Genomic DNA, 17,685 nt, shown 5'->3' with positions numbered 1-17,685 from the left:
CTACAAAGACAACAGAGGTTGTATATCTATGGGTTCAACCAAGCACAGATCAACGGTAATCCAGCAAAAGAGACCCAGCTGTGCAGAGCGTGTAGAGACTACTTCTTCCTGTCATTATCCTCTAAATGACACAGTGTAACAACTGTTGACATCATAACAGCTGTGTGTTATTATAAGTAATCTAGAGACAATTTAAAGAACATGGAGGGAATGCGTGTGAGACATGTGTGAATGCTACGCCATTTCATCTAAGGGACTCGGGTATGAGATCCTGGAACCAAGCCCCCTCGGATGCTGAGAGGTAGCTATGGCTCCTTTGGTAAAGTGCTTAGCTTGTGTGAAGGAAGCCAGAGTCCAGCCTGCAGCGTGGTGTAAACCAGGTGGGCGCGGCACACACTCAGGAGGCCGGAGGAGGAGGAGGAAAAGTTCAAGGTCACTCATGACTACACAGTGAGTTTGAGGTCAGCATGGGCCACACAGGACTCTGTCTCGAAACAAAACAGAATCAAGAATGCCCTTTCCCAGAGTCTGGCTGCCAAGTTCTTACTCCCTGTCATACACATTTTTTTCCAGTTGCCTTCATGGGGGGTGGGGGGTGGGGGGAGTCATTAGTCTTCTCGGTTGGTGCCTTTAGCCTGGTTTGGATTTTCTGTTTGGATCCCAGATTTACAGACTCCTTGGTCCGTGGCAGTCTTATTAATGGCCTGTGCCCTGCCCACTTTTATTGGCACTGCTTAGTTACATTGGTTTTACTAATGTAATAAATGTCCATAAACCCATCACCCTGAACAATAGCTCATCCTTCACTCCAGCCTGCCTCTAACTCTGCCTTCGGCCCCATCTGGGGTAACTGCCATCTTAATCCCAGGCCCACATTCCCTTGTTTAACACTTTGTATAGTTTAATTACATGCATATGAATTCCATAAAATTAAGATTTCCTACTCGGGGATTTTTCATTTTACTTAAGAGTGTCATGCAGCAAGCCGTCTCTTGGGACCTTTCTGTCTTGGATTCCTATTGCCTGGTTCCATCACACTGTGGCATGTTAGGCTAGGCTGGTCGTTTTTCTTGACCGCTGTCTAACGTTTCACCATGTGACCGCGTGGCCGCACTCATTCACCCACTCTGATGCTTATGGCCACAGGGGCAGGCCCCAGATTTTTCTCCCGTGAGCCATGCTGCTCTGAACATTCTCACTCTGGTCTCCTGCTTCAGCAGATGATGTCACAGAGTCAAGTCTGCTTAAATAAACCAAGGCGGGAGGGTTGTATATCTTCAACAGAAAAGAAGCAAGCTCTTAAAGAAACTTCCCAGCAGGGCCCCCCACTCTCGACTGTGCTCACCGAACAATGGATCCACAAAGAGGCTTCCAAGGCTAGTGACCAACCCAGCACTGTGGAACAAGGACATCTTGAACAACTCTCCTACCACGAGAGCGTTTTGACATCCCAGAGTGGCGGTAAGGAAGCGGGTAACCACAGGGGCTGCTCACTGAGCTGTGTGCAGGGCTGTAGCCCCAACGTGTCTCGCTGTACACTTGGGATGCACCACCCCAGATAGCAACCCCAACTCCCATGCCAGACCACAGTGGGCATGCACTGTCGGTGACTACAGCTGGCAAGTGTTCCAAATGGGAAATGAATCGCAGCCCCAGGCCTGCCCCTGCCCTGCTGGGTTCCTCTGGGGACCCTGGTTGAATCACCAACCTTTGTGAGACTGGAGTGGCCTTACTGAGCCCCAGGGAGGTGCACACCCAGTGAGATAAGAGGTCTAACATCCTTTGGATTGGAGAGAATGTTCGAGAGGGTGGAGAACCTGAGTGTAGAGCCAGGAAGAGAGGAGGCCTCTCTTGCCCAGCTCCAAATTACACTGTCACTGTCAACTCAGGGAATATGATAGCTCCTCTCCAGGCAAAAATATTGTATCAGGGCCCCTCTCTTACACTACCAATGGGAGTGGACCATACTTACAGGAGCAGGATGGCATACAAGGCCCTGCATAAGGACAAGGAAATCCCAGAATCAGGGACACAGTGTATGAAGAAAACTAAATAAAAACCAGGTTTTCTCCTTCACAGCATGTGACACGGTGGCTGGCTAGCGAATTTCAAGTTTGTCTTTCTCATTCTTTAAATGGGAAGGGCAAGCTGGCACAGAGGTTCATGCCTTTAATCCCAGCACTCAGGCGTCAGAGCAAGTAGGTCTCTGGGAAATCAAGGCTAGCCTGGCCTACGAATCAAGACTTTGTGTCTTACTTACTTTTCTATTTGCTGTGACAAATCCCATGACCAAGGTAACTTATGAAAGAAAGCATTTAATTTAGGAACTCATGGTTCCTGAGGGTTAGAATCCATTACTGTCATGGCAGAGAGCATGGCAGCAGGCAGCAGGCAGGCCTGGAGCTGGAGCAGAAGCTAAAAACCTACGCACCTGATCCACAAGCACAAGGCAGAGAGAGAGAAAGCTAGCTGGGAATGGTGTGGGAATGGTCCAACCCCAGTGACATACCTCCTCCAAGAAGGCCACACCTCCTAGTCCTTCCCAAACAGTTTCACCAACTGGGGACCAAATATTCAAATGTATAAGTGTAAAGGTTGGGTCCAGTTCTACCTCCCGGTCCCAAGTTCCCAGAAATAAGTCTCAGACTCAAAATATATTTACAAACACCTTGGCCATATAGATAGACTCTTGGCTAGAATCATAACTTAAGATAAACCATATATTTTAACCTACATTTCGCCACGTGGCTGGTTACCGGTGCTCAGGTACCACGTGCCCATCTCCTCACATCTGCCTGGGAGAATCTCCCACCTGACTCTATTCCACAATTTTCTCTCCTCCTGGGTGTCCCACCTCCTATTTCCTGGCTAAGCCATAGGCCATCAGATTTATTCCCGACAGATACCACATCCATACAGACATAAGATATTCTCCTTATATGTGAGTCTATGGGGGCCAGTCTCACTTAAACCACTACAGCTTGTCAAATAAAAGGCAAACGAAACCAACAGCACAGCCTCAGGACTTATCACCTGGCAGATAGAGGCAAAGGCAGTAGCCCTGCTAACTCTAACCTGAGGACCCCAGCACTGTGGAAGGGTCAAAGCCTTTCGAGTGTTCACTGTCCTATTGAGGAGAAATGGAAGGCAGCTTTGGGAGAGAGGGTGGTGTTTGGGGGCCGGGGATGAGAATTTTATAGGAAGCAATCTAAATAAGGATTGTGGGAGGGGCTGTCGAGGCTTCATGACCCAAAGGTCACAGCATCCCCAATGTGAGATCAGGCTATGTTAGTCTAGCTATCAATCCAGCTTCCTACCCATCATTCCTGTGTGTCCTGTCTCAGTGGCAAACTAACTAGGCCCATCCCCAGGTGTTCCAGCCCTGTTGTCCCTCCATCTTCAGGAGAGGGAAACAGGAGTCTTTCAGAGCCCCTGCCTAGACAGGTGACCACAGGTAGTTTTCATGTGACCTTTGACTCCCATGAGCCCGGAGGAAAACAGATTTTGAGTGTCACCACCGTCATCGTCACCACCACCCCGGGGGGTTGGAACCAAGCCCTGTCTTCCAGGGCTCTCTGTATTGCACACTCCATGTGCTAGGTCTAACAATGGTCTTCCATTGTGACAAGCTCAAAGCATAAGTCTTGAAGCACATCCTTGGATATCAGGGTTTAGGAGTAGCTCATATTTAATTGAGCTGACAGTTCCAAGACTGAGGGGTGCAACTCAGTTGGTAGAGGGCTTAATGCATGAAGCCCTAGGTTCAGCTGTTGACACCATGTCAGATCAGACATGAGGGAACACATCTGGGGAGATGGCTTACTGAATGAAAGTGCTCGCTCTACATGAGCACCCATATTAGAAAAAAAAATTCAAGCAAACCAGGTGTGACTGTGTGTATTTGGAAATAAACCTCTGGTTCTTGGAGGTAGACAGTGAAGATGTGGGGGGCGGGAGGGCAAGGGAGTGTCAATGGGGCTTGCCTAGCTGAAAAACAGTGAGCTCAGATTCAATGAAAGACCCTGTCTCAAGAGAACAAAGCAGAGGGCAAGGGAGGAAGGCCCCGTATGTCTTCCTCTGGCTACAGCACAGGCACGGGCACACATCAGTGAGAGAAGTAGGGTGTACAAAGAACAAACAAACAAACGTGCACGGTAGCATGAGCCCTGGGGAGAGCACGTGACTGGAATTTCAGAAGTTCAAAGTCATATTTAGCAATCTAGTGAGGCTGGGGTTCCATCCTAGGCTACATGAATAAGACCCTGTTCAAAACCAAGTGGACCATTTCACAGGTTCAACCACTGACAGACACCAGGGAAGTCTCTGCTGACTGCAGGGGCATGGGCAGCCAGGCTGGAACTGGCTGCAGCAAGGGCAAGAACAAGTGCAGAGTGAGTGCCCACTGCCCAGTCCAGGCCCCCACTCCGTGCCCTCAGCAGGCCGGCTTCAGTGGCATCTCGCAGGGCCAACTTCTCAGTGCATGAAGTCTTCCCGTAGGATGAGAGGAGGCTTGGGCCTGCTGGACATTAAGTGGGGAAGGATGCTTACTCAGCTTTGTTAAACTCAAGAGTCAGTCTGGCTTCTCTGCTTGAGTGCTTCCTGAGCCAGGGGGCCTGGGGCTAGAAGGAAGGAAATCCCTTTCAGCCAGGAACGCCAGCCAGACCCCTCCTGAAGAGCCCCTCCTCTGGTCGCCACAGCCCCTCACCCACTCTGCAGTATTAGCTGCCCAGGGGCTACCCTTCACCTAAGCAGCTCTTCTGGGGTCCCACACACTCTCTCCATCCCCCCTCTACCCCCAGGACTACATCTGGGTGCCCCCTTCCCCACAATCCATCCGCAGCCGTCAGCTTTGGTTTTTCCAGGCCCCTTTGTCTGGCCCTTTCTGAACCCGTTTGGGGCTCAGCCCAGATCAGCAATTATAAGTACCCACTTTTCCTCTCAGCTCGCACAAGGTGCCTATTGTCCACTGTGCAAAGGAAGAGCATCCATGTTCGTGCTGTGAAGGAGGAAGGGTGTTTACTTACCCAAGGTCGGCTGCACCACCTTGCATGCTGTGCACAACCACACCCCAACACGGGAGGAACACGCACTCCTTGTGGGCCCTGTGGTAGATAAAGCAAACAGAGGTGCAGGGCACAGAATGGCTGCATAGATACAGGACATAGACTGCATAGACAGTGGGACCCTTGAGGTCAGGTTCAGCCATCCTCTGAATCTACCAGCATTGCTTTCAGGACTGCCCCATACCAGTACCCACAGATGCCCAAATGCATTGTGCACAACAAAGACATTTTACATATGACCTAATCAAATACTGTTATCCACCTAAACTACATACAATATCTCATACAACATAAATGCTATGTAAACTGTTATTGTATTGTATTGTTTAGAGAGTAAGAATGAAGGAGTAACACTGTGCAAATCCTTCCGATATTCTAACTGCTGAGCTACCTCTCCAGGCCCCATTTCCCATATTTTAAAATATTGACTGATGGGGTGTATAGCTACAGAACCCAAGGACAGAGAAAGGTGGTGGTGTGGTCCATAGAGGCTACAGCCACCTCTGCTCAGGCCTTCTGAGATTCCCTCCACTCTTTTCTTCCATCTCTTGATTAATCCGCACGCCTGCTCTCCCAGGCAGGGATCACAGCTCCTGGCAGCGAGCTAAGGGCAGGAAACCTGGGTGGCTGGAGGCATCCCTGAGTTCATCCAAGGAGAAAGAGGGATGGAAGCTACCAAGAATCTAACAGAGCAGAGCTGCAGGGCAGACCTGAGGATGCTGCTGGTTGTTGTGTTTTGAGACAAGGTCTCACTATGTGATCCTGGCTGGTTTGACGCTCCCTACAGATACCAGGTTGACTTCAAACTCACGGAGATCTCTGCCTCTGCCTCTGCCTCTGCCTTCCGAATGCTGAGATTAAATGTGTGTGCCACCATGCCTGGTGTTTCTAATATTCTTCATGGGAAAATGAGCTGTGACTTGCTCAAGAACACAGGGTAAATCTCCTGGCCCAGACTGGGGCTTGGGGACTTAGTATGAGGATCAAAGAGTAGGTTGGTCAGATGCTAGGCACATTTCTCATCCTGTAAGCACACACGTGCATACACACCCACATGGAAAGGTCGCATGCACACACACACACACACACACACACACACACCAAACCCTGTGAGTAAACTGGTAAACTGTGACCCGTGATATTAGTGGCACTAGCTGTGCACGTACTAATATCAGTGCAAGTCAGTGCATGCTCAAAACAGCAGAACTATTCTGCCCTACAGACCTGGAAGCCAGAAGGCCAAGTTCAAGCTATTGGCAGGGCCCCACTCCCTCCTCCGCACTTGGGAAGCATCCCATCTGACTCCCTGGTGATAACCACTAGAGCTCAGCGAGGGCTGCATCACCTCAGCCTTCAGGTGGCTCTGTCTGTGTCTGTGTGTCCTTTGTTCTTATGAAGACAACAGTCACTGGGTGTGGTCCCCTTGAATCTGGGGTGACCTTATCTTCAACTGAGTTACACCTACAAGGACCATACCTCCAAACAAGGTCACATTCTAAGCTTTCAGGCGGACATAACTCTGGGCGGGGCACAGAACACCATTCAATCCTCTGTAGCAGTGGCTCTCAGCCTTCCTGATGCTGCGACCCTCTAATACAGTTCCTCATGTTGTGGTGACCCCCAGCCATAAAGTTATTTTCACAGCTACTTCATAACTGCAGTTTTGCTACTATTTTGAATCGTAATATAAATACCTGGTGTGCAGGATGCCCGATGTATGACCCCTGTGAATGTGTCAGATGACACCCACCCCAGGGGTTGCGACCCACCATTTGAGAAGCGATGCACTACAGTTACATTTACAAAGATGACGGAGTAAGAATAGGGACAGCTTTTGTGGGGCGCTATCATTTACCTACTACAAATATATTAGAGGATTGTAAGAGATCCAGAGGGAAAGTAACACAGAATAGGGGTGACTGGGTAGAATAGGGGTGACGACTGGGTAGAATAGGGGTCACTGGATAGAATAGGGGGTTCAGCCTATAGTACTGGTAGGAGGGGTTCAGGAGACGCCCTACTGAGATGATTTGAACAAAGTCCTCGAGAAGTAGAAGGAATGAGCCATTTGGGTGTCTGGGGAAAGGCATCCAGGAGGCAGGAGGAGCCGTGCAAAGGTCCTGAGGCAGGAATATGCCAGACATGAGGCTGGAATAGAGTAAATGAGAGGCAGACGAACAGCAAAACGGGATCTGGCAGGTCTTGCAGGTCCCTATAGGAAGGAACCTGTCTCCTTACAGCACTGTGAGTGAGGATCGCCAGAGCTGAAGAGAAGTAGAGATGCCTGTGTTGTCACGTATCTCTCTGGCTGCTGGTTTGGGCCCAGGCTGCAGGAGGCCATGACTGAGGCTAACTCGGCTTCCAGCTCTCCACCACACCCTGCTGCCTCAGGCAGAAAAGCCTCCACAACTCGCCTGGAAAGGCGCCTCGGGTGCCCTGCCTCCCCTGCTGCTGGACCCCCCGGCCTGCCCGCAGGGTTCAGGTTTCCCCTAGTCAGCTGTACCCACCGAGCTGGGAAACTCGGCTTTCCAGAAACAGTTCGTCATTTTTCCATTCGGAAAACTTTGCTGCTCCCGCCCCTGTCCCCTGCAACCAAAGCTGAGCACGAAGCACGCGGCTATTCTGGAGCTCAGGAGGCCCACGAGCCGGGGCAGGGTGGGTCTCACCTGCTCATAGCTATCCACCACCAAACTATCCCTTTCCACAGCTGGCCATGCTACTTCCTCCTTAGGGATCCTCCCTGCCCTCCACGCGTGCTGTATCATCCATAGATCACACCTACAGCCCGCCCACCTGCTTTAGTCCTCTGCCTTGCTACGTAGGAAGGAGCACGCCCAGGCTGGAGGCCCCGGAGCACCTTGGGAAGAGGGGAGTAGGGCTGAGACTCATGCTCCCACCTTCGCTGCTGAGGTAAGTGAAGAGTTCTCCCATAGTCTTTCTTCCACGGTGTCCCTTGCTCCCTAGCCAATGGGGAACCTCCACATTTGCTGGGCCAGCCGAGTATGCAGAGCCTGAGGTCTGGGGTGATTTCTTTAGGTCCTACCGGATAATAACATTTTCTTTCTCCTCCTGCTCCAGTTTCGCCCTACACTCCTTCTTGAGGTGACCCCAAGATCCAGCTAATTGTTTTCCCCAAAGTGCCTGACCTGCGTGAGACTCAGAGGTCTAGATATGTCACAACCAATCTCCATGTTCCCCCAAAGGACTGTTATTCTCGAGCCCTGTATAAATCTCTGTCCACATGTGACCAGGGGGTCTCTTCATTCGGTCTTGGAAAAAAAAAAAAAAAGAACTAAAATTTGATGGCCATCAAAACCGAACCCCTGTCATTTCTTAAATATGGGACTTGGAGGCACATTCCTAAGTGTCTGAGTCTCCCTGGCTATAAAGTATGGATATGCTTTTCACAGTGCATAACACTGTAGTGATTTAGTTAATATCATGGATGGGGTGAACTCTGTGAATACCCAGAGTTGCCAAGCACCGGAGGTTTGAATGAGAATATCCCACACTGGCTGATATGTATGAATACTTGGTCTCCAGTTGGCGGCGCTGTTTGGGGGCGGTGTAGGGGGTGTGGCCTTGCTGGAGGAGGTGTGTCACTTGGGGCGGGCTTTGAGGTTTCAAAGCCTCCGTGACTTCTCTCTTAGCTCCAGGCTTCCAGTTTAAAGAGGCAAGCCTTCAACTTCAATGGCCATGGCTCTAGTCTGCCTTGGTGGAGTCTTAATCCCCTGGAACCGTAATCCAACATGAACTCTTCCATAAAGTGCTCCGGTCCTGGCGTTTTATCTCAGCAGCGAGAACTAATCAGTACACAGAGCTACGCATCTTGATGAGCCAAACACGGGCCTCTGCTCTCCCTGCAAAAATCTCCAAGGGCTAAGCAGAGGTTTAAGCATGCATTCTTCTAGATATTTCTTGCTTTTATTTTTGAGATTATAAAAACAATTACATCATCGCCCCCTTCCCTTTCCTCCCTCCAAATACTATGTCCTCAGCATCTCTGGGCTGCCTGGGTAAGGATGCTTTGTGTAAGGATGGGGCCTGTGGCTTTCCCCATCGACTTTGCCTATTGAAGCTGCCCTATTCAGCTCCCGTGTAGGCTGTCATGTTTGTGAGACTTTATGGCTGTAGCCTCTGACAAGGCTATGCCTGCAATGTTCCCGGAGCCTTAGGTGCAGGAGTTGTTTTGTAGATGTTTCCACTGGGACTGAGCTCCACAGCTCTGCATTTTGATTGATTGATTGATTTTGATTGATTGCTCTTTAGAATAACAGTGTAGGGATCAGTTAGAGGCGATCAGTTTTGTTGTTGTTGTTGTTGTTGGAGTTTTTTGTTTGTTTTGTTTTGTAATAGTCTCAGTTGCAAAGAGTTTTTCTCCTGAGCAGTGAGGACTACACTGGTATCTGGTGATCTGGAGCTAGGAGCCCCTGATGGGAGAGAACAGTCAACATTTGTCTTTCAGGGTCTCACTCAATATGATCTTTGCTAGAGCCATCCATTTACTGCCTAGACCCTGGGCAAGTGTGGGGCAAGCGGACCGTGGACCAGACGGAAGAACTGGTAAGGTTGAAGCAGGTTGAAAAACCCCGGTAAATCTCATGATTGAAAACAGCAGGCAGTGGAACCAGCTCCCCGTCAGGTTCTACCAATCCTGGAACAAGTGACCATGACACCCCACTGAGAGGACCATGGCAACTGGTCACATAGCCTAAAAACCTGGAGTTTTCCACGCTAATGAGGAATCTAGACAGGCCCCGAGTGTTTAGCCAATGAGCTTCCCTTCCTGGGCATCCCTTCCCGCAAAACCTATTTAATACCTGGTTCACCCTGAGTAAGACTAGGCATTCACATCTGCCATAAAAATAAAGCAGTTTGGACAAGAAAGGACCAAGCTGCACCTAAATCTTCGGAGAAGGCCTCTCTTCTAGCCCCTCCAGACTTTTGGCACTTGCTCGGAGTCAAACCAGATTCCACCCTAGTTCTGGGCTCAGCCATCCCCTTCCTGCCTGGCGTGTAGGGGGATGTAGACCCTCGGACCACCGTCTCAACTCCTCAAGGTCTGCAGCCGTGTCTGGGTACACAGGAGATGGAAAACCACAGTATCCATCCCAGCCACCACTGTTACTCGGGGCGGGGGGGAGGGGGAAGGGGTCACAGGCTGAGACACCCCCCCCAATCTTGAACTGCATTCTCCGTTCCCTGAGGAGAATGCATGTGGTGTGCCGGCATCCCAGCATCAAAGCAAACACGCAGCCTGACAGAGAAGAAAACAGGACATTCTTTTTGTAAGATTTTATTTTCATTATTTTTAAATTCTGTGTGTATGTGTACACACACACACACACACACACACACACACACACACCACATGAATCCAGGTGTCCTACAGGGCTAGAGGCATCGGATCTCATGGAGCTGGAATTACAGGAGGTTGTGAGATGGCCACTGTAGGAGCTGAGGACAGAACCCAGGTCCTCTAGAAGAGCAGTGCTCCTAACCACTGAGCTATGGCTCCAGCCCTAAGATCCAAGCAGTCTTGGTAATTCTGTGCAGCAGAAATCAACCTGCCATGGTCTGCTCAGAAATTCACCCCATCTCCTCCTGGACCGGACAGAAATCTGTAAGACATTTGGAGTGGGTTGATGTGGGGCAGGTGACCATTACCCGCCCTCTGCCACGAAGCTCGATAGCTATGAGACTGACTGAAAGTGAAAGAGCTACCTGGACTCTGATTGGGCGTGCTCACACTGGGCAACCTGAGGACAAGCCCTGCCCCCTCTGCAAATTATTGAGGACAGGCTGTGACTCCATCATCGCCCTTCTACCGTCCTCTTGACCTCCCTACAAACCTGCAGGCCAGTCCTGCCCCGTCCAGGTTAGCCTGGTTCAGCTTTCAACATGTCTACCACCAGCTAAAGTTAAATGACAGACACTCTCCCAAACCCTGTCTTGACATAGGTTCTTCCTGCTCACCCCCAAAAGGGGGGCTGTGGTGTGCATGAACAAGAAGGAAGCTAGCAGAACCCCTTCCTAACTGGTTCCTACACTGTCGCCTGGGGGCCCCTGACTATCCCAGGATTCTGCCAAAGAGCATGGAAGTCAGGGAGCCTGCTCCTGCCTTGCGTCTTTGACCAAGAGTAGAGAGGTGACCCCCAGGAAGTGGAGCTCCCAGGCCCAAGTGACCATCCATGCCTGGCTGCAAGAGCAACGTCTCAGAAGCCTGCTGAGTGCCACCCCAGCCCTTCTTGCACGCCACAGAATGTCCTTCCCTCTCCTCATCCTAGGAGGGTAGGGGTCCTCCTGAGGCTTCTCACAGCCTCTGCTGTCCACCATGGTCCCTCAGAGTCCCACTGCTCTCCTATGTAGAGACTTTGCCTACCCAAGGGGAAGAGGAAAGAGACTGGGACCTACCCTAAACCCTATTTATCCCTTCTTAGTGGCAGTCCAGGGGAAAACTCGGAGAGTGGATGATGAGCTGTGTGTTAGAGGATAATAGAAAGTGGTTTCATTCAACGTGAGAATACCACGATAGTTTAGTAAAAGGCTCAGTTTGCATTCGGGTGTGTGTGTGTGTGTGTGTGTGTGTGTGTGTGTGTGTGTGTGTGTGTGTAAGCCAGAGGCTCACATCAAGTGTTTTCCCCTGTCTCTCACTGAACCTGGGGCCCATCACTTAGGCCAGACTGGCTGCCTGTGAGCCCCAGAGATCCTCCTGTCTCTGCATCCCCGCACTGCCTCTCCCCTGCCAGCCTCCTGTCTCTGCATCCCCGCACTGCCTCTCCCCTGCCAGCCTCCTGTCTCTGCATCCCCGCACTGCCTCTCCCCTGCCAGCCTCCTGTCTCTGCATCCCCGCACTGCCTCTCCCCTGCCAGCCTCCTGTCTCTGCATCCCCGCACTGCCTCTCCCCTGCCAGCCTCCTGTCTCTGCATCCCCACACTGCCTCTCCCCCGCCAGCTTTTGACTCGGGTGCTGGGGAAGCATAGATCAGGTCCTGATGCTTTTACAAGCAAGTACCTACTGAGCTGTCTCCCTGGACCACTGTGTATGCAGAGATGCATTCTGGAGTGATTGGGGTGACCGGTCACGGTGTCATAACATTGCATATGTGTGTGCATATGTTTGTATGTGCTCAGAACCCCCACAGCAAATAAAATCCAGCAAAATGTTCATTATTCTATCTCAGTGGTAAATACCTGCAGGTTCACAACACTACTCTTATCTGTTTGAAAGTTGGGTTTTTCTTCTAGTAAGAAAAAAGTATTTAAGAAAAAGGGAAAGGTATTGTTCTGACCTGGGCTTGGATACACCGTCTCCTCTGTATCCCTGCTGTGTGATGTTCGGCAAAGATTCGTTTGGTAAGGTTCATTGAAGCTGAAACCCATGAATGGATGGTGAGAGCTGGCAGAGTTTCTCGCAGGTATCAAGCACTCAGCAATGGCTGCTGTGTGTTAAAGGAGTCATAGGGGGGAGCTGGATGCATTGCGGGGGGGGGGGGGCATCCTTCCCAGCCTGCGTACTTCAGCCTTTTCTACCCTCAGTAAAGAGAGGCTAATATTGCTTGGATTCGGGCTGGGTAGACGACTCAGTCAGTCAAGTGCTCGCTAGGCAAGCATCAGGACTTGAGTTTGGATCCCTGCTCAGATGAAAAGCTGGACACAGTAATAAATGCCTCTCATCCCAGCACTGGAGAGGCAGAGGCAGAGGGACCCATGGGGCCTGCTTGATAGCCGGAGTCTCTGAATCACTGAGCTCCAGGTTCAATGAGACCCTCTTCATAACAACAGGCCACTGAAGAAGAAATCCATTGTCAGACTCTGGCCTCCACTCACACATACACAAATATAAATGTCTATACACACACAAACTCCAAATGCATGTATATACTCATGCACAACTACTACACAGGTGGGCAAACATGATCATATATTCACACACATATGCAACATACATACAAACTCCAAAGATGTGTGTATACACATACAACACACACACACACACACACACACACACACACACACACTGCTCGGGTCAACAGCCCAAGCCCCTTGAGTTGTGTTGGATGCTGAAGAGAAGAGAATGTGGGGTACTTCTTAATGCAGGACACTAATTCCTACAAGAAGCCCCCAATTCTGTAGCCAGTCCAGAATCTGAACAATTTCCATAAGCCACATCAAGATACCAGCTTTGAGGAAAGTCAGGCTTGAAGGTCAATCCCTCAACGCCTCCCATGGTGGTGCAGGGTAGGAAGGAGGGAGTGCCCCATGCCGAGACATGGGTAGTAAGGGGAGAAGGCCAGCCTTCCCTATTTTGGGAGGTAGGAAGCAGCAGGTGGCTGGCTGGTGCTGGGACATGTGAACCCTCCCATCAGGGGCCATGTGGCCAGCAGCAGGGCAGCCTGGCACTGCCAGGTACAGCCAGGCTCCAGTGAACCCACTGGCCATGTGGAGAAGATCTGGTTTCCCAGCCATACACAAGTCACAGCACGGATGGTGAAAAGCCACCTGACTCTACCCTGTTCCCACTGCCTCCCTTACTCCCCCCTCCAAAAAAATAAAAAAAACCCTCTTCAGGTAAGCAGGCTGCAGACCTGGAAGTTAAAAAGTCCCCCGAACCTCTCCAGTTCAAGTATTGGAGCTATAACCCTACCATTCCAGGGCTTCTTAAACAGAGATTCTACCTAAGGACGTCTGAAGGGAAGTCAGCTCTACATCCAAAAACAAAAAAAAAAAAAAAAAGGAATTTGACTTGACCATGGTGAACTAGGTGCTACAGGTGGCTGGTGACAGCCCATGGTGACAGTCCCCGTAGGAACCTGGTTATTTTGGGCTGAGCATCAGAAGCAGGAGACTTCCCGGATGAAAATAGCCTTCCCTGGGTGTCATTCCCAAGACATATTCTGTTCCCAGTGGCCTGCTTGTCACAGGGTACTGTTTGCCTGCTCCTCCCAGGCAGGGTGAGCATGGCCAGGACATCCTTCCAGCCAGGAGAGGGGGGCACAGGGGGCAGCAGAACCTTGTTTCCTAATCAGGACCTTGCAGGAACACAGCACTGGTCTCCAGGGCCACAGAAAGCTGTGCACCATTTGCCAAACTCCTCCTTCTCCAGCTCTGCAAAGCCCTCTGGCTCCACCTGCCTCCCCAGTGTGTGGTCAGTCATTTCTTGTGGTCTGGGGCTCCCCCTAAGACTCAACGTTCCCAGGGGATAGGCCCTGTGTGTTCTTCAAACTGGCAATCTCTGAGGCCAGGCAGGCCCTGTCTTTCTCAGGCTAGAGCCGACTGATGTCAGACAGTGTCTCCCTCAGACCAGGTCTCTCTGAGGACAGCACTCAGGGTTAGAGATCTCCCAGATGGGGTTGTGTCCCACTTAATCTGGGCTCCTTCAGGGCAGGACCGGGCCTCTCTTGCTTTCTGGCACAGTCTAGAGACAGTTTACCAGGGTTCCTGGTCATCCGTCTCTAGCTCTCTAGGGCTAAGAAGTTTTGACACTTGGAAGGTTCCGCCTCCATCACTTCAGGGCATCTGTCTGACTCCTCAGACTCCCCTTGGTCGTGAGGAAACGGTGGTTCCTGCCTTCCGACCAGTGTGAGACTTAAATGAGATAATATGAACAAGAGTCTTGGCAAGGTGCCCAGCTGAGAGGGCAATTAAAAGGTAAAGAAAGAACTGGAGTCTTGAGGGGCGTTTGTCAGTTAGACAGAACCCCAGGCCATATGACCCTAGAGTCTAGGACCAAGACTGGCCCTGGAAGGCCACAGAGTGACCCAGGTCACTGTCCAGGCTAGGGATCCTCTTAAGATCCCAGTCTGCAGCTGTCTAGAGGCACGGTTCAGGCAACACTGTAGCAAGACTCATTCCTGCTCCATGTCTTCTTTGCCACACTCTAGCTTGTAGTTGGGGGCTCCTTCCGGGCAGAGCCAGGCTCTAGCTTGCAGCACCCACCTTGAGCTCCCAGCTCCAGTCACCCCCACGATGCTCTGAGTCTCTCCCTGCCTCTCCTACCACTAGGTGGAAGAGCCCAGATTCTTTGTACAAGTGACATTCGCATGGTGTGACACCTCTGGACCGGACAGAGGACCCCGGACCAGGACCAGACAACATAAATATATCTGGGGAGTTTACATTGTCGGGGGGGGGGCGGTTTGTCGTGCTCATCACTCTGCAAGCTCTGCCCCTGTTTATTCCCTGAGAGTTCACGGCCGGGGCACCACCGCTGGAGGGAGGTGGAGGGAATCTTTGGGTGGCTGCAGCTGCAGGGACATCAGTGAGCTGGGGGAGCCTGGGAAAGCCTGAGCGCACGTAGGCCACACCCTCCCACCTCCTCCAGCTGCAGCGGCCCTGCTCCAGATGATGCTGTTTGCAGGAGAGAGTCCCGGGATGGACTTGTGGGTGGAGGCCTTTTGGCCATCTTCCCCTCTGACCTCAGCCCCACCCAGTTCCAGGACACCCTCTCAGGTCCGGCTAAGTGGATTCTGGCTTGGGCTTAATCTTTACTAGCTGCTCCTGTAACTTGCCCGGGGCTCAATTCTGGGCTTGCAGCAGCTCCCACCACTCCGATTCTTTCACCCACTCTGAGAAGCAGGCTAAGCCAGGACTGTCTTAGTCTGCCGGGAAGGGTGGGAACCCAAAGGCTATTCTGGCTGTCCATAGTTCAGGGTCGACCAGCCAGTGGTAATAGCCTCTTGGGGGCCGGCACAGGACCCACCAAGCAGAGAGAGAAACTGAGACAGGGCATTCAAAGATGAGCAGATGAGGCAGTTGCTCACAGGTGCTCGGCTGTCGAGGTTAGGATTCATGCTGAGCTCTAGATGGCTGTCTTCTCTGCTTGGCCCTTTCTACCCAGAACCTGACTCTTACCTAGTGTGCAAGGACACCTTCCCAGAGCAGATAGGAGACACCTGCCTTCTCCACAGACTTTCATGTGAGATGAGAACATGGTCATTAGTTTCAATTTTCACTGGAAGGGCAAAGTCTCATGCCAAACAGGCAAGAGGGGAAAACCAATAATAACACCAGGCTACGGAGCTGCCTGGAGGCCAGCGAGCAAAGCTGTCCCTCTGTCCCTTCTGAGTCCTGAAGTCCCCCATCTCAGGAGCCCCTCACTGTGCCTCGAGGGCACATGGTGTCCTATGACAAAGAGACAGGGTGACTTGTCTAAGGTCATACCGCCAATGGCAGAACCTGTCCTGTGTGTGGGCAAGGAAAAGAGATTGAAAGCTGGGTGTGGTGGCTGAGGCAGATGGATCTCAGTGAGTTTGAGGGCAGCCTGGTCTATAGAGTGAGTTCCAGGCTAGCCAGAGCTACATAGTGATACATTTTCTAAAAAAAACAAGTTAGTGAAATAGAACTGGAAACATGGCTCAGTGATTAAGAGCGAACACTTGTTGCTCTTACAGAGGACCTCTGGTTTGATTCCCAGCATCCACATGGTGGCTCACAACCATCCATCACTTCAGTCCCAGAGGTTCCAAGTCCCTCTTCTGGCCTTCATGGGCACCAGGCATGCAAGTGCTGCACAGACTTACATTCAAACAAAACACTCATATATATAAAATAAAACAAATAAACTTCCAAAAATTTTAAAATAAATAAGTAGAGGGTGATTTTTGAATACTAGTTTTAACTATGAGTGTGTGAGTGTGAGCATGTGTGTGCACACACACATAACCACAGCCACTGGTGGGGACACTTGAAGCTGGGTCACATGTTTCATGGGCCAATGAAAGAAACGGTATGAGATTCACAGCTGGACTGGAAGGAAGCAGGACTATATAAACCATTCCCAATGGTGCAGAATCACATGACAGGCCTCATTTCACATGACCTTGGCCATAGCAACTGTGGGCTGGTGTTCGTGGAGTAGCAACGTGGAGTAGCTGCAGTTGTCTCAGCCATATGGATATGGTAGACAGAGGTGGGAGGTGCTGGTGACAGTACTGTGTGGGGTTAATGGTGGAGGTGTTGGAGACAGCCACAGTAGTGACACAGATGAGAAAGGTGACTGAGCCAGATATGAACCCTTTCCCTGGCAGCCCCTCACAGTTGCTCACGTCTAGCCCTTGCAAGCTAACTGTGGCTGAGCCCTTTTACCAAATGTGACATCAAGCCACAAAGAAGTCAAGTCCTGCTTGTTCAAGGTCACAAAGGCAGGAAGAGCCAGACGATCAACTTGCCTCAGTTCTCTGGCCCCAGTGCCTGTCAGCTGCCTGCCCTTGCAGAGCAAGGTGCCAGGACAATGTCCCGATGCCCTGAGTAGGTGGGCCAGGACAGGCCATGCACTCTCACACAGCAGGCTCCAGTCTGGGCAGGGAGGAGGCACAGAGCCACATGACAGAGAAAATAGCCCCGATGCCGGCCCCACAACCCACATGCAGTGTGACCTTCTCTGGGTGGCAGCCAAGGTGGATGCCAGCTGCCAGGTGACAGCAAGCCCGTCGGCCAGTTGGTGGAGCCTGGCAAGAGCCCTACACACCAAAGAGGTGAAGTCAGGAGTGGAAATAATCCTGGAACCAGAGGAAAGCTTGCTTTCCTGGAAAGTTCTTCTCCAATTGGCTATGGCAGGGACTTCTGCACAGGCCTTTCCAGTCAGAAGCACGGTTATTAATAACCCCAAACCTGCCTCTGTC

The 17,685-nt window shown here is 51.2% G+C and overlaps 2 long non-coding RNA genes across 3 annotated transcripts in view; one reads left to right on the top strand and one right to left on the bottom strand.

Annotated features, from left to right (window-relative positions):
* Positions 1–1,299: 1,299 nt before the first annotated feature.
* Gm35692 lies at positions 1,300–8,307 on the top strand. Of its 2 annotated transcripts, none has more exons than XR_385600.2 (3): positions 1,300–1,461; positions 7,795–7,973; positions 8,142–8,307. It is a non-coding gene; the product is annotated as a predicted gene, 35692 (long non-coding RNA). The 2 variants fall into 2 exon arrangements; XR_876833.1 differs by having other exon boundaries at positions 7,304–7,973.
* Gm46607 overlaps positions 4,522–17,685 on the bottom strand; it is a 36,928-nt gene continuing 23,764 nt past the window's right edge. The window contains exons 2-3 of the long non-coding RNA XR_001782269.2: positions 5,025–5,102; positions 4,522–4,619 (exon numbers count right to left, since the gene is read on the bottom strand). This is a non-coding gene — a long non-coding RNA (predicted gene, 46607). The remainder of the gene's footprint in view (positions 4,620–5,024; positions 5,103–17,685) is intronic.

The sequence above is a fragment of the Mus musculus genome, chromosome 17 (genome assembly GCF_000001635.26).
Source record: "Mus musculus strain C57BL/6J chromosome 17, GRCm38.p6 C57BL/6J".
In the NCBI taxonomy this organism is placed as follows: Eukaryota; Metazoa; Chordata; class Mammalia; order Rodentia; family Muridae; genus Mus; species Mus musculus.
The sequence above is the reverse complement of the archived record's forward strand: the minus strand, read 5'-3'. Positions and strand labels throughout refer to the sequence as shown.